At 38.3% G+C, this 16329-nt stretch overlaps 1 long non-coding RNA gene across 5 annotated transcripts in view; it reads right to left on the bottom strand.

Annotated features, from left to right (window-relative positions):
* The window catches only part of LOC105356685 (uncharacterized), a 52930-nt gene extending 41277 nt beyond the window's left edge, over positions 1–11653 (bottom strand). For 2 of the 5 annotated variants that reach the window (XR_002872384.2, XR_013652416.1), the window contains exons 1-2: positions 11292–11644; positions 1563–1688 (exon numbers count right to left, since the gene is read on the bottom strand). This is a non-coding gene — a long non-coding RNA (uncharacterized LOC105356685). Of the gene's footprint in view, positions 1–863; positions 1369–1562; positions 1689–11291 lie in introns of those variants that run through there. The other 3 variants (XR_013652417.1, XR_013652414.1, XR_013652415.1) reach the window with 3 other exon arrangements.
* Between the last annotated feature and the right edge of the window lie 4676 nt (positions 11654–16329).

Raw genomic sequence — 16329 nt, 5'->3', positions numbered from 1 at the left:
TGCCGACAGTTGTCACAGATGTTGAGTTCAGCACAAAAGTCTGCCAGAAGCCATCACGTCAAAGCTAAGTTAGCTGAATGAACAAGAACAACTCCAGGCCCTGCCACTTTATATCTTGTTCAAAGTTCAACAGCTGTTTCTTGAACGAATGCAGATGCAAAATAATGATAATAATGTCTACTTACAGCTCCTGCTTAGAAGTAAACAATCTTTCCTGACCACACCCTGTGCACATGGGGTCTCATTAGCTTTCTGCTACCACAGCTCTTTTCCTAGGTTTGATTCTGGGGGCAGTAGAGGTTTGTAACGCGGATCGTCCGGGGCTGAGACCAAACCAACAGGGCTGCTGTGTTTTGAACAAGCTAATTATGAGTCTTTTGTAAATGAAACTGTTTGATAGGCAAATACTTTGACTTTTAAATCACAACTTTGCCAAACAGCAAGTTTACACGGTTGTCACCGACATGCAGAGCATCATTGTGAAACGTATCTGCAGAATTGTGGTTCCTTCAACATCATTTCTCCTCAAATCAACGCTTCAGCTTGTCGAATATGGCATGAGAAATTCTTAACATTTTGACTGGGTGCATCTTGGCTCCAAGCATCTTCACTCAGCTCAGAGAATGTCTTTGTGCCAAGGCCACAGCCTGTGGCACTTTTCCTAGTGACAGATGAGCATGTCAACATGCTTGTGTGTGCGTGTAGAAACAATACACTTTTTTTTAAGCTGTGAACTGTTCTATTTGGGGCCAGGCTATCCAGCAAACCTGATCACATATTAAACGTGTTTAACCAAGTTTAAAAAAAAGAAATGTTTACAACAATGACTAAACAAGGATACAAACACATCTGGATTAAAGACATTCATTTAACTGATATTTTAATTGACACATATCACTCAAGCAGACAAAGTTAAATTATTCCTTAAACAGAGCTGCAATGCAACCTTTTGAGCACTACAAAACAGATTAATAAAAAAATTGTGAAATTAACAATAATGATGATGATAACGACTTTACTCATGAGCTAAAAAAGTACCAAGAACAAATAGGAAGCTGCAACGTGTGGATCTAAATCTATCCATCCTGTCTTTAGGCCAGTTGGCAAAGGGCAGCTCAGCTGTAGCAGACAGATTGTGTGAACAGCAGACTATGAACATCTCTCCACAGGCCATACCAAGGTGTCTAATCCAAGAAACACTGTGAACACACACCCTGTGGGCTCCCACAGTGCACCATGCAGACCTGATCCCAGGATGGTACTACAGCAAATCTTCCATCTGAAGTGGCTGGCTTGTCCATTAGTCGCAATATCTTTAATGCTTGAACAGCATCAGAAGATGAATACAGGTCTGGTGACATATTTATTCTGCATGGGATGGACTTTCTTTGTTTTAGATTGTTTCATCAAATGAAAGATAAAACTCTAGAATATCAAAACAGCTGAATCTATGAATGTTTGTTCAAGTATGAATGAATAAGTTATTTCGGAATAAATTTTGCCATGGTGTCTGAAAAGCTGAAAATATATCAATAAGTCATTTACACTTTCTAGAGTCTCACCTGAAGAAAATTCTCCATCATGCTGAAGAGTGTGTGCTCTCTCCAGCACCTGTCACAGCGGCTGAGTGTCACCCACATCACAGGGCAGTGCGAAATGACAGCTCCCAATGTCTGCAAAGATGAAGCCTCAGGAGAAATGAAAAAAAAAAAAAAAAGGAGGACAGATCTAAATTTCATACTCCCAAATATATCAAAGTGACTCCTGTCAGCATTGCATCAAAGCAGAAAATCAGGAACTGTTCTTTTTTACAGCTGAGCAGGACTCTAGAGGAGGTTTCTGTGGAGACTGACGAGTAAAGTAAGGGTTGTGTGGTTGAAGTGATTAACCATGGATATTTGGATTTAGGAAAACATCCGATACATTTAGATCAAGTTTTTATTTTTATTTTGAAAGTAACAAAAGAGTTAAATCTGTTGATAATATTTTATCCTGCACCTGTTGAGGAAATGCTTATTAAATTAAGTCAGAGTTAGGAAAAAAAATACATTCATGATTGCATTAAAAAAACAAAGAAAATAGCTTTAATGTGCACTTGTTTTATAAAAAATGTCTTGTTTAAGCAATGAAAAATTCAAAGGACATTTTGCGTAAAAGAAAAACAACACAAACAAAGCAGTTTCAGAGGCTTACACTAAACAACATTGACAGTTACCATGGGGCAAGCCTTTTTACCTAAGCAGCCTGAATAACATGCAAGTGTCTTTGCTATTATGACCCTACAGTGCTACAAGATACACAAACACAGCTAGTGCAGATATGACAAATACTAAAGACTTAAGGCTAAGAAGAAGAAAAAAAAAAAAACTAAAATGTGTTTTTGTCCCAGAGCAAAGCCCTGCACAGTACTGTGGGCCACTTCTGATTTCCGCACTAGCTGGTGTAACGCAACCAGCCATGCATTAGCATTGGCCCTCCAGTTAGAGCAGGCTCTTAGGATCCTGTCACCCAAACTTATCATACACTCTTGTTCACATGCGCACAAGCCGACACACAAGCAAACATGGAATTACAGCATGTTTGCTTCACCCAGGCTGTATTTTCTACATGAAAGCGAGACTGCTTTTATTTTGTTAAACAGAACTTTAACTGAAATGTCTACAATATCTGCACATTTCAAGTATGCTGGGCATCCCTCTGCACAATAACATTTCCCCCAGTCTCCTAGATATAGGAGTGTCCAAGCCAGCGAGCGGAGTTTAACAACTGTGTAGAAGGAACAATTAAGGAGGACACACACACAAAGCAGTGACCTTGACTGACAAGTGCTCTTCATTCTGGCCATAAACAGCGGTGGGGCCTGATAAGTGTTCATCGGTGCAGGGAATAATGGCCTATTCGTCAGCAGCGGTTTGACCGTGTGAGGTAGTATAAATGGAACATACATAATGTACAGCAATAACACCAGCATGCTCACAGCCTAATGTATTATCATTATTCTTGGGGACCAGATTTCCACCCCACCCCCCACCCCCCATCTCCTCCAACCCTATACGGCGTGCCTCAACAAGCTGGGTAAGTGCCTTCAGGCCACTATAATTTCATTCTAATCTTCGTTCCATATTATAATTTTCATGGTCAGAAATACACCAAGAAGCAACGACACATCTCTATCGAGGGCTAAACAGAATACAGGCCATAACTGGAGGTTTTATGGGAGTGTATAACAGCCCGTTCACAGAGCACACCAGTCAGTTTATGATAAGAAGGTAGAATGCTATAACTTAACGTGGGATGGCCAATCTCAAACAACATCATTATGTTCCCAACTAACCTCTGATAATGACGCCAAACCTCTTTAAAGAGGAAGTCAGAAACTTCAATACTTATCATGGAAGCAAACCATCAAATATTTATGGAAGATATAATTAGGTTGGTGACAAAAAAAAATAAAAAAGATAGTCAGTGTACACCTGTTTAACATAAAAGTGTTCACTTAAAAGAAAGAAAACCATAAACACCGAGATGCTGTAGGAGTCACTGCCTGTAGTTTAGGTCATTTGAAATGGTTTCATTTCAACAAAAAACACACTTATTGGAGACATTGTGTCAATAAAACTTTATTTGCCGATTCCTTCACAGTTTGTCTGATATTTGCTTGTCACAAGCTATGGTTTTTTCAATATTGTGTCCAGCAAAAACCTACGAGGCTAAAATATGTCAAAGCAGTAAAAAAACAAAGTCGATTGTCTTGCAAAAGTAATTATTCAATGGCACCAATATTTGAAACAAAGGAATCAAGTACGACTGGACTTTTTCTTTTTTTTTTCTTTTTTTAATTTTAGGCAGGGCTGAAATAATCGGTTTTAACATGTTCTTGTGGTATTTGTCTGATAACAGGACATATATAAAATAAGTTAAATTCAAATCAGATTTTTAAGTATTTCTTTATTTAAATCATTGTGAACCAGGAAAAAAAAATACTATTTGATAAAAAACTATGCTGGACGGAACAGGGGTATAAGCTCTCAGCAATAGTGATAGCAAGGGGGCGACATCCGTGCGAATCAGTCAAAGCAAAAGTCACTGTGGGGACCCCTGAAGGGATATGCTGAAAGATGAACAACAATTTCGGCTAAAATTGGCGTATTAATAACTAGAATACCACTGATAATGTTTGACAGTAAATCATAAGATGATCTGAGTGGGACTTTAAACGTGAAACTTCTAATCAGACACATCAAAATGTTTAAAACTCAAATGTCATGCCGGCATTCTACCCTCCTCATCAGTACATTCTGTGGGGGCAATCAGGTAATGCACATTACTAGTGACTCTCCCACGTCAAGAGCATGCAGACCTGCGTTGGTGGGAGTTCATCATGACTCCTTCCCTGTCAAAGTGCCCCGTTTCATGTGGGGTTCCTGCTAACTGAACTGCACCCTCGTCTCCGACCAAACTGTGCGAGTTCTCCCTCACCTGACCCGCCCTTCAAGTCCTCATTCTGAATCCTGAATTGTAGAGAGCAGACCTGTGCTAATTCAAGCTCCAGCGTTAAATCTCACGTTCGAGTAACCAAAGAGTCCTCCTAGCGTTTGCGCTCAGAGGTTTTTACTTCTGTGAAATCAGACAGAATTCCACACAGTGACCGCTCCGCAATGTGTTCAGTCCTTTCCTGCTGATCTGCACCCATGAGTTGCCACAACAAAGTAAGACCAATATATACACTTACCGGTAATCAAAGTCTTGTCCACAAGTCCTAATTGTTCTCCTCCATAGTTACCTCTACATGCCTCCTACTGTCTGAAAGAGGTTAAGACCTGCCACCTCCGATTCCTCGTCCTACCACGAGCTCAATAAATCTCCAACTTCCTCAGAGCCTGTGTTCATTGGGGCCCAACTACAAAGACTTACAAACATAATTCAAAACATACTATACAAAAAAGTCTATTTGTGGTGTACATAAAAACATTGTGATGAAATTCAACTAGACTTTGTTCAGTTTTGAAACAAGCTTTTAGTGGTTATTTGAGGAACTGCAACATTTGATGTTTTTGGGTGTCCTATAACACCAGAGCTTTAGCTCCATGGTTCTTTGAATTATGTTCATTACTCTGTTCATGAAATCAATATAATTTCAACAGATTGTGAAGCAGAGGAAAACGGCTTCAGAGCCGATTTGGCAAAATGGTTGAAGAGTTACGGCAGTTCGAAGAGCGCGTCTCATTCAGTGTGGCTGACGACAACTCTGGTATTAAAGGGTTATAGTCAAGAATGGAATGGGGGGGGGGGGGTTAATGAAGGGCCATCATTTTATTTAAATAATATAACTAATTGTTCCAGTTCTCCTGAATGAATGAAGGCAGAAACTTAAATTCTTACAGAAACAGCTTGGCTCTTTGCAACAAAAGTTTAAGCTGTAAGCAACTATTTGTTAAAAAAAAAAAAAAACGTCATCTGATGGTAGACAATTACTTACAAATGCTATCACCTCCCAAAAATACATGAACAGATGATTTCTCTTTCTTTCTGTCCCTGCAGTAGTTGTGCTGAGTTTTCATGCACCAGCATTAATTAACAGGCCTTTCTAAAGCCTCCCACACACATATTGCATCAAAGTCACAGCCAGTCTTCTTATCCAAAACTCTCCACTTCAACAAAACCAGAACATGCAGTGTTACTATGCAACATAAAATTCCCCTATGTCTGTACATCAGGAGAAAGTTTTCTAAAAGATTTTTACTATGCAAAATTGGTGCTTTTTGCCATTGTGTGTGAGGTTATTTTAAAAAAGCTGCATGATTTGAAGCGCCCTCTGCATTCCTGTCTTATGAGGTTTTCCTACAGAGAAGGCGAAAATGAAAGATGTCTCCAAAGCATGAAGACAGTAATCTCTCCTGTGGAGGTCAAATCTAACATGGCAGGTTAGTTTCTGTGGAGATTGACAGCCTGGAGAAATACTGCTGCCAGGCACCCACAATGCACAGTGACAGTGAACACCTCCCAGGAAAAAAGGCTGGTTACCAAGCCTCATAGAGCCACAGTCAGAGGGCGCCTGTTGTCAAAGCGGCTGCCAGCTCTGCTCCGACAGACTCTGTCAACCCATCTCTATCATATCAAAACCGTCTCAATCATCCACACACTAGTGTGTCCAAGAAGTGCACACATCTAAAGTGTACACATCTATACCAGAAATGTTTACAGCCATCACTTCCCATACAAATTCAATGTAATCTTATCCATTAGACTCTGTTTCCCTAAAACAAACTTGAGTTAAAACAAAATGTCTTTCGTTAAATATGATAAAATAAGGTATTAATCATGGTACATTCAAATATTCTTTCATAATTAAAAAATGCAAAACTTTGCCACATTTCTGCCCCTTATTTTTACAAAACTTTTTTTCACATCAACTCTAAAACATACGTTTTTTTAAATAAATTATTTTGTTTTTTAAAATGCATTTCAAAATAATGCGGAAAATTCTCTGGTTAAAAATAATATTAATGCCACCAGTTAGATTTTCTTAATACATTTTTAACGAAACATTGTAATGTTTGATATTAGTGACTATTATTAGTGAATATTGCGATCAGAAAATGACTTGTGAAACAAAAACAAAATCTAAACAAAGAACAACTAATTGCAGCATTTCCATTTCACTGCATGAATTTTATATACATAAACTTTAAATTATACTCCAATGACGCTCGTTTACATAGGAGGCGGTCATCTGACATGTAGGAGGTCATTCCGATTGGTCAAACGCGTAAAAGGCTTTATTTAATTCATTAAATACTTCAAGCTTCCATAATATTAATTTAGCATGTTTGTAAACATTTATGGTAACCATTTATTGCAATTTACCCCTTCTTTAGCAATACATTATGTATTGCATTGGCTGATATCACGATGATGATACTTTCTTTGATTTATTGTACACAGGTCTCAAAAAAATATCACTAAAAACTTCATACACCACATTTACAGCTCAATTGTATTATTGATCACTGAAAGTCAAAAAAGAAAAATGAATAGAACCCAAAATTACATTACAAGCTTTTCTAGATTGACTTGGACCATAGATCTAATGTTTGCTGTGGTGTTGTGTACACAGATGCAATACAGCAGACTACTAATTGCATAAAATATGTTATCTTACAGGCTTGTGCTGTCTGCGTTTTATAAACAAAGGCTGACAGATCATGCCCTCAACCAGTGACCCTGCTGTGAGCATATGCACTAATGCAAGGTCACACTGAAGAGTGGCCACATGAGGAGAAAACAACCCTCCCAATTTGCCTTGTGAGCTCATCAGACGCAAACCCGTGATGCAGACATTATGGCCTACAAAACAATGTCACTGCAAAAGGACTCTTTCATCTGCAGCTCTAATAAAAAAGGCTCATGTACTGAACTGAGGATTCCCTTTATGTCTGCGAGATGAAAAAGAAATTCATGAGCAGATTTTAGTGCCAAAAATCTGTTGCACCCTCTGCGGCCCTCTCCGCTCTCAGCGCAGAGCAAAAAGCCTGACAGCTCGTGATGACAGGTGGCCATCTTTAAATCGGAGATCTACGTATAATCCCAGCTCCATAACACCACGTAGACTCATATTCATAACAATCTGTAGAGTGACACAATTTACATAATTTTGCTTCTGGACACCATGGAAATAAACGAAATGATGGATAGATTTGGGGATCAAAGTATTTCATATAGAGTAGCTCATGTAAACAAAAACACAAAAGTAGAGATAATATGAAAATGTAAAATATATTCAGTTTTTTTGATAGATTATCTCTACGTTTCATCATAATATTGTGTGATGGACTCATTTAGTGACATTACCTAATGGTTTACACAAATATGTGTTTGGTTCTTTGAATCTCAATATGCCAATTAAAAAAGGTCATCCCATTGCATCTCTTCAAATTCAATAAAGACTTATAGATATTTTCTGATAATTAAGTCTATATTTTAGAGTCTTAAGCATGACAACAATGAAATTAGGGATAGCCAGCACTGACAAAAATACTGAATTAATTCACAACTCAACATTAATTTTTCTCTTCTGATATTCTCACAAAACTGACAATTTGATCACAAAAACAGTTCAAAGCACAGTAGATATAATCAGTAAAAACCAGTGATCTAAACTGAACAAAGTTGAGTCCAAATGATCAAATAATAAATTAATTTAAAGTAAGTTTTTTTTGTAAAAAAGTAGTAAATTGGAAAGAAGGAAAAAAAAAATCAATTAATGAGTTTGATCAATCTTTTTCAATTTCCCATGTAAATATTGATTTGATAACTTTTTAATCAGTCTTCACCTTGTACATATTGAGATAAAACTTGTTTTAGTTGCAGTTTTATTTTTAGTTGGTCTCCTGGCAGCTTTTCATTTCTCAAATGCTCAAACCAGTTGAGTCCACTTAAATGTTCACCGATATATTAATTTAGTCATCTAAAAGTACATTTTTTTAAATATGTCAATTAACTTTCATGTTTTCCACTTTCAGAAACAACTTTTTGCCTCTTTAACTTTAAATCGACATGGAAGAACTGTCAACATTTTTTTAATAAAAGCACAAACATCTCCCCTGCAAGAAATTAATTGTCTAGATTTAGAACTTCAACACCACAGAGGGTTTGGCTGATTAGTGCAAAATGAAAAGGACAGACAGACCTATGGACCGATGACGTCTCCTTTGGTTGCCCTTTGTCATGCATCCTCACCTCCAGAGCTGTCACTGGCTTGTCAGAACCAATCATAGGATGCCATGCTGTCTGCCAGCCATGCACCAGTTTGGACAGGATGACATCAGATTTCTGGTGCTACATGTCAAGGACCATATGAAAACAGATGTCCTCATTATTGGCTCATCACAACCTCACTCCAAACTGCTTTTGCTCATTATACTTTTATGGAAACATCCAATAGGTTTATATACATTTTACAGATTATTTTTGTTTTCAGTTTTGCTGAAATAAAGTGTTAAAAGGGATTTGGGAAAGCAAAGGTGGGACTCAACGTGCCCAAATTTATGTTTAAATAGGGACTGCATAATCGCAAAAAATACAATAACCTCAATAGATACAAAATCCAGTTACGGACAACTCATTGTGTGATAAAACGGTGACATGTCCAAGCCCAGTGTTATGAATATATGAGGCCCTCTGAGATCCGGCATGACAAAAGTAAGTTTATTGAATGGGACAGATCGCTGCTTGTCTGACTGACTTAATCTGTTTGATTGAGCAACGGGACGCCTTCGGCTTCACAAGTCCTTCAAAGGCCGCAGAATCTGCAAGTGTGAAAAAAGAGGGTGGGGAAAAATGATGAGAAAAAAAATCCCCTCGCATCTCTTTCGTCTGCAGTAGACACAGAGCGGAGCAGCTTTTGGAGGGTTTATTTATCATCTTAAAACGGCTTACTTACTGCCCTGCTACCCTTGCTCTTTCAGGTCATCAGCTTTTCACAAAAACTGAGAGCCAGGAAAATCTGTCAACTGTCAGCATCATTGATTAGAAGGCAGAACGATGATGAGGATTCACTGAAACCAACTGTTAGGGAGTAATAAATGGCAGAGTTTTTGGTTTAGACCCAAAAGCACGCCGCATTACAGATCCTTACATTCATTTGCTCAAGCTTCACCGTCTCCTTATGGAGGTTTAACTTTCAGCTCCACCCCTTTCTTTCCACAAGGCTGTCCAAACACAAAGCAGACCTCAGCTATCATTGTTCTTGATCTGAATTTTATTTAGAGCTCCATATGCTTCTCCAGGCTCTTCTCAAAGGCTGGTGCCCATGCTCGGCCTTGCTTGGTCCGTTAAACATTAAAAGAGGAGACATTCTGTCATCACAGGGCCTATTGTCAGCCTTCAAAGTTAGCAGACAAAAGTGTGAGATCATGAATGAGTGTCTGGCAGTCTATTGGGATGGGAATAAAAATCTGCACCTGATGCATTTTTAAGGAGCTATTCATTTAGACAAAGCGGTTCCTTTTTGTGATGTTCACTCTTTTTCCCTCTTCTTTTGTTTACCCTGCTTTTGTACCTAAAACACTCAACTAGATCTTCTGACCCAGACTGAAATTTCACCACATGAGACTACAGATGAGCCCCAAACTGCCCATACCTCACAGTGGGGACGAGACAGAACAGGCTTCCTCTGAACGTGCATCCCCCCCCACAGATTTTCCCTTTAAAATCCCTAAAGCTGAGTCTCTCAATTTCCAGTCCCCCACCCCACCTCAGTGACAATTTGTCCACATCAGAGAGCCGTCATGCCTAACGAGATCTGACTCGTGACTCACAGATGGGGAGGGGCTGGGCACAGGCAGCGCTTGTGCTGGGTGCCCGCCTGCCCTGGGGGTGCAGAAAAGCGCCGTGCTCCAACTGCTGTGTGAGAGAACAGTTGCTGCCTGCTAAACTCTGCACAACCAGCATTAGCTTTACCAGTCCAGCATCTAAATTACTGATCCAATATGTCGGATTTCATTGCAGCAATAAAAGAAGAGCAAAACTTTTAGTCCTGAGGTGATCTTGTAGGCTAATCCCACAGAGCATTCAGCTCCAATGTTGTTTTAAATGCGCAGATACTTCAAGTGAGCCGTAAAATGACATTTTCAATAGCTCAATTTAAAAATTGTTCTCCGTTTCTTTCCCATAGAAATCAAATCCAAATTGTCCGCTAATCATGATCATCTTTCTGAATGCTCCACCCCCCCAAATACCTATGTGCAGAAAACGAAACAACGTTTTCCCCCCTTTAACCTATTTAGGTTGCTGGTTTAGTTTTGTCACCCTTCCCTTGGTTGGTTTGATGTCAGGTTACATAAGAGACACACTCACACTGCCCAACATTAACGCTGCCACACAGACTGACCCGAAACCCCTTAAAAATCACAGCCTCTCTGTTCCGGTCAAGTGCATCAGCCTGACCAATATATGCAATTAGGTCATGTTGGCCACTGAGGGAATAACAGTCATTGTCAATTTTAAGAAAGAAGAAAGAAAATGTAATCAGGGCAGAGAGGTGCAAGTTTCTGAGGGAATAACCTAAATGAAAACAACAGATAAAGAAGAGGAGCAAACAAAGTAAAGAACATAAATAAACATATCCTCTGAGACTAATTTAGCTTCATGTACAAGCATGTATTACCTTTTATTCCCATATAATTATCTTAGTTTGGTCAATGCAACAAGACATTTACAAAAGTTCCAATTAAGGACAACGTCATCAACGGCTTTCAATAAAATACTGTGATGTCAAGCATGTCACCTACCTGTGACAGAAAGGGGTTTGGGGTTGAAATGCCAGCTTCATGAAAACTTTTGAAATATTGGAAAAACAGCAAAACTAAAATTGCGGATCAGAAATCTGCCTTCTCCCCTCCTGCCATGAACACACCTGGTGATGTTTGTAAAACCACAGCTGCTTCCTGTTTGCTAATGACTCTCATTTTTTAAGAACATTGTTTCAGTTGTAGCTTTTTTCTCTGTTACCTACACTCAGTTTTGTGTTTTGACAATAGTGATTTCATTGACATATTCATTTAGGAATAGCTTCCACTGCAAACTATTTAGCACCTTGAGCTGCAATGCATGAAAAGCACTTTCTAATAAAGTTTTTTTTTTTAAACCTGGTTTTAAGTTGCTTTAGCTTTTCTTTGCTCTACATTTTCCCAAGCTTTTCTCAAAATCAGCAGCATAGAGAATTTGTTCATAACAAGGAAATTATTAAAATGAGTCAAAATCAATTTGCTCCACACTCTTGGCGGTAGGAAAACTTAATTTAAGACTTTAAAAAGCTCAAACCACACTTATTTTGGTTCAGTTTTAAGTTAAACTGGTATTCTGTCATTATTTTGGAAACAAAAGTTTAGATTTTTGAGAATAAGTGCTAGTTTTAGATTTTATGAGGATTTATTAAGACATTGTACTATGCCTATGATGGTATTCTCATGTTGTTCACCTTTTATGCTAAAACGAGTCATTTCCACTTTAAAAGGACAGGTTTTTTTACACCAATTTTAGTCACTGCAATCAAAATGAACAACAACTACATAAATACCCCAAAAAGTAAACTGTTAAAACAAGCAAAAGAATTCTTATTGGCAAGTATAACATTCAATTTGAAGTAATTCTAACAGCTTTTTGAATGCTTGTGTGAAACTCCTTGTTTCTAGATTTTGATATATTTAAGTTCTTGGTAAAACTTGCTGCACGGACAGACCATTTTACATCTTTTCTAGTGATTTTCTTTTTAAGATTAGTGTCTATGATAGTCTTTAATAGAAGAAAAATACAAAAAGAATGTGTAACACGAGAAAAGATCACTATAATTTCATTTAAAATGATAATACAACATAAATGCTCACCTTGAGTGGTACTCTTTGTCATTTTAGTAAAATTATAGCTAATTGTTAGAGGGTTCAATTCACAATTATTGATTTTTTAATGAAAAAGGAAAATTAGAAAGGAAAAAAAATGAAAACACCCCACAATTTTTTACATTTTCCAACTTCTCTTTTTTTTTTTTGGTTACTCTTTTTGCTCGAGTGTTTTATTTTCATGCCTCCACTCTTTGCTGCAGCCTTCTCAGCCCTGCTGGCTGCTCTCACCTTTCTCTCCTGGCCCTCTGGCCCTCATCCTTGGCTCAGGCTCCTGACAACCTCACCCACAGAGCTCCAGATTGGCTGGCACACAATGCCCCAGATTCTCAAACACCAGCATAATGCACTCACTGACCATACACCTTCTCTCAGTTTTAGTCTCTCTCCACACACCCCCACCATCCATCCTTTCACCACCCCCCCATCTTTCATTTTCCTCAATTCATTTCTTCAAGCTCTCCAAGTCCATCTCTTCTGCACTGCCAGTTTCTTCCTGGCAGCTGAGCGGAGACTGGTGTAGCACAAGCAGGAACCATCTCCCGCCTTGTTTCATTGCAAGGCACCATGAGCAGAAAGAGGCAGAGCTCACAAAGCTACTGCCGAGTGAAACAAAGGTTGTGTGCTCCATCATTCAAACCGGGGCCACTCCGACAGCTGCCTCTGCCACGCTCACACTGACAAACGGCCAGAAAAACAGATGGTTTGTGCATTCATGACCAGTTTAGTAGAAGCCCAGGAGTCACCCCCATTCAAGGGGAGGGTTTCTGTCAGCTATTCCACGATAAAGCTTTTCTGTCTGGTAGAAAATTAGAAATGCATTTTAAAATTGTCCCTTAATTATTGAGGTCATCCTGGCCCCAAAGAGGAGAGGGGTGAGAGCCGGAGATCTGGCTTTGTGACACATGACTGATCTGAAAAGATGGGCTGCCTCATTTCACTTTTTGAATCCTGCCAGCACATTAACATACATTTGTCAGTGGATTCTGAAAAGCAGATGTATTGAATTTTGAAAGTGAGTTTTCCTTTATGGAGGAAAAGTTTGATTCTTTTGAACTGTAATAATTACAAACAGTCCCCCAATACAACAGATTGAACATGTACAGAATCAGAAGTACTTTTGTTCATAACAAGGAAATTTGTTTGAAATTTCCCACATTTGTAGGGAAATTTTTTTCATTTCTTACAAATTTCCTACAAATTTCCCACATTTCCAACATTTGAAATTTCCCACACGTGGGAAATTTGTGCGTTACCGTAGCAGTAAACGTAAGAGAAAATAGAATAATATAAAAACAATAATATAAAAAAGCAGAAATGTAAACAAATAAGGCAGTATAGTTTAATGACTACAAACAAGTAAAAATGTGCAAAATGTGCAAAAATATGCAAAAGTCATCTGCTGCACTGTGAGTTATTGTAGAGTTGAATTTTGTTAGGGAAGAACGATTTCTTGTATCGGGCAGTTTTGGGACGGAGCTGTCTGAGCCCCAGAATGAGCTCCGCTGTTTGTCCAAATATTGGTGGGTATTTCAAACAAAAAGTTCTCATTTTTAACCTGCAACATAAATTAGTTTGATATTCAGATTTATAGTTTGTGCTATAATCAATCAACTGATTGAAAATTGTGGTCTGTGTCATTGTTTTTTCTGCAAATAAAAACATGTTGAGAAAATGAGTGTTAGACTGTCTTGTTTGCTGAATAAACTGTTTATATGCAGTTACAAAAACTCACAACTATGGGTTCATAATAGGGTTCTGTATGGTGGCCCTAAAGTGCAAATCCCATCAACAAATCATGTAACGCAAAAACATTTTAAAGATCACAATGACAAATAAAAAAGGAAAAACAAAAATTTAAAAAATTCATTTTAAGAATTAAAGCAAAATATTTTAAAAAAATGAAAAGTTTCAGGATAAAACTAGTTTCTAGAAATCAAAATGAAAGGTCAAAAAACAAAACACAAACAGAAACTGGAAAAAGGTAGGAACCATGGAACACCGTTGATCGGATGATGTCTGTCCATCATTTCAACCGAAAGTTATGCCTACAGATAAATTTGAAAAAACGTAAACTTCAAAACTCAAACCACATCATCCAATCAGCGATGTCCCATGGTTCCTACCTTTTCTGGTTTCTTATTGTGTCATTTTGAAAACTTTCATTTTGAATTCTGGAAATTACTTTTATTTTCCAAACATCTAAAATGTAATGTTGTTTTTATTATTTGTTTTGCTTTTCTCTTTTTTGTTCTGATCTTTGAAATGTTTTTGAGTCAAGTGATTTGATGATGTGATTTGCACTTGAGGGCCACCGTAGTTTTGAGGGCATCTATACTTTTACATTTTTTTATTTAAATGTCAACTTTTGAGTTTTGTATTCTATGTTGAAGCAACATTAAAGATTTAACAAGACAAAAAACGTATATGAGACTAAGTCAACCACAATGATGGTGCATGTCTTTTCATTAAAAAGAGCTTAACCATTGCTTTGAAGCAGCGAGGCGTGAACCATACTGATCATCCGAGAATTATCATCAAGCTGCTGGCAACGCAGCCCAACAAGTCATTTTCAATCGTAAGAAAAAGCATTCACCATGTTGCACTGTATCATACACAACTATATTTACACGAATTACACCAAGTGCCAGCCAAAGTGACTCTGACTGAACTTAGTTTGTTTGTTCCTCTGTATTAAATTAGCTGCAGATCACAGCGCCTGGAGACGGGGCCTAAAGCGCAGGAGTGCGGCTGAGCAGATATGAATTAAAGATAATGCCAAGTCACCGCACGTCTGTCTTGGCCTGGAAACCATCTGGACGTTCAATATTAAATCCTTGTCTACACTTTTCACACCGATCAGGGTCGCAACTTTTTTGACGTGCCTTCGTCGTGCGTCCCACTCAGATTTGGTTGCTGTCTGAACAGAAGTATCGCTCTTGTCCTCATCACTTTAAAAAGAAAGGCCTCCAGACGTCACAGCTGAAGCAGAAACAAAGGTGTAAAAAAATGCTTCCAAAACTTCAAATTTCAATGGATAATTTGAAGCAAATAAACAAATTCCCATTTGTTAATGTTGGCCGATTTTCAGATTAACTAAAAACAAGAAAAAAACAGATTTATTTTCCCAAGAAGTCACACTTATTTTCTAAAGTTTGTTCTTTGTATGTTATTTTTCCATACTGGACATTAAAAGAAGACCACAATCATTAGTCCATTTTGTGACCTAACATGCTGTGATCCTATTACTAATCGCAGAGTCTCAGCATCATTGCACTGGACTGGTAGAGTCAAATTAACATAATCATTGTCATCATTAGCATAATTTCTGTGCTAGTTTGTCCATGTTACTTACTGTAATGTATAGCACAACACAGACAGCCAACAGCATGTTACACACTGGATGATACCAATACCACACACTCATTCTGACCTGTGAAAGACCCACACGACTTGCAGAATATAAACAAGGATGCAGCGGACACCTTTGCATAAACACACAAACCACTTCACACTCATGCTGCGGCTGACATCCCCTGCTTTGTTTCCACCTACGCACTGCCCTCCTCTGACTGCCTGCAGAAGTGCAGCTCCTCAAAGTCGACTGCTTCCCCAAGATAAATAAAAGACTTTTACTTTAAATTTTTGCACAAGATTAGAGGAATCCTTCCTATTTTTGCCCCCTTTCCAGTGCCATTTGTTGTTGGACTGCGCCCCTTTGGCTCCAAATAGGAATCACTTCCTCAGAACATGATGTGGGAGGTGTTCAAAGATAGAAGCTGACAGAAATCTGCTGCCAAATGCTCTGAATTACTATGACACAAGCGATGACTCTCAGATGGATCAGTTTTGACCAAAAAATGCACAAAAAGGTATTTGATGAAATGAAATACAAGCACAAGGTGAAAATTGATTTAAGTTTGAAAAAAAT

Source organism: Oryzias latipes, chromosome 20, assembly GCF_053564925.1.
Source record: "Oryzias latipes strain Hd-rR chromosome 20, Olatipes_Hd-rR_3.1".
Taxonomy (NCBI): domain Eukaryota; kingdom Metazoa; phylum Chordata; class Actinopteri; order Beloniformes; family Adrianichthyidae; genus Oryzias; species Oryzias latipes.
The sequence above is the reverse complement of the archived record's forward strand: the minus strand, read 5'-3'. Positions and strand labels throughout refer to the sequence as shown.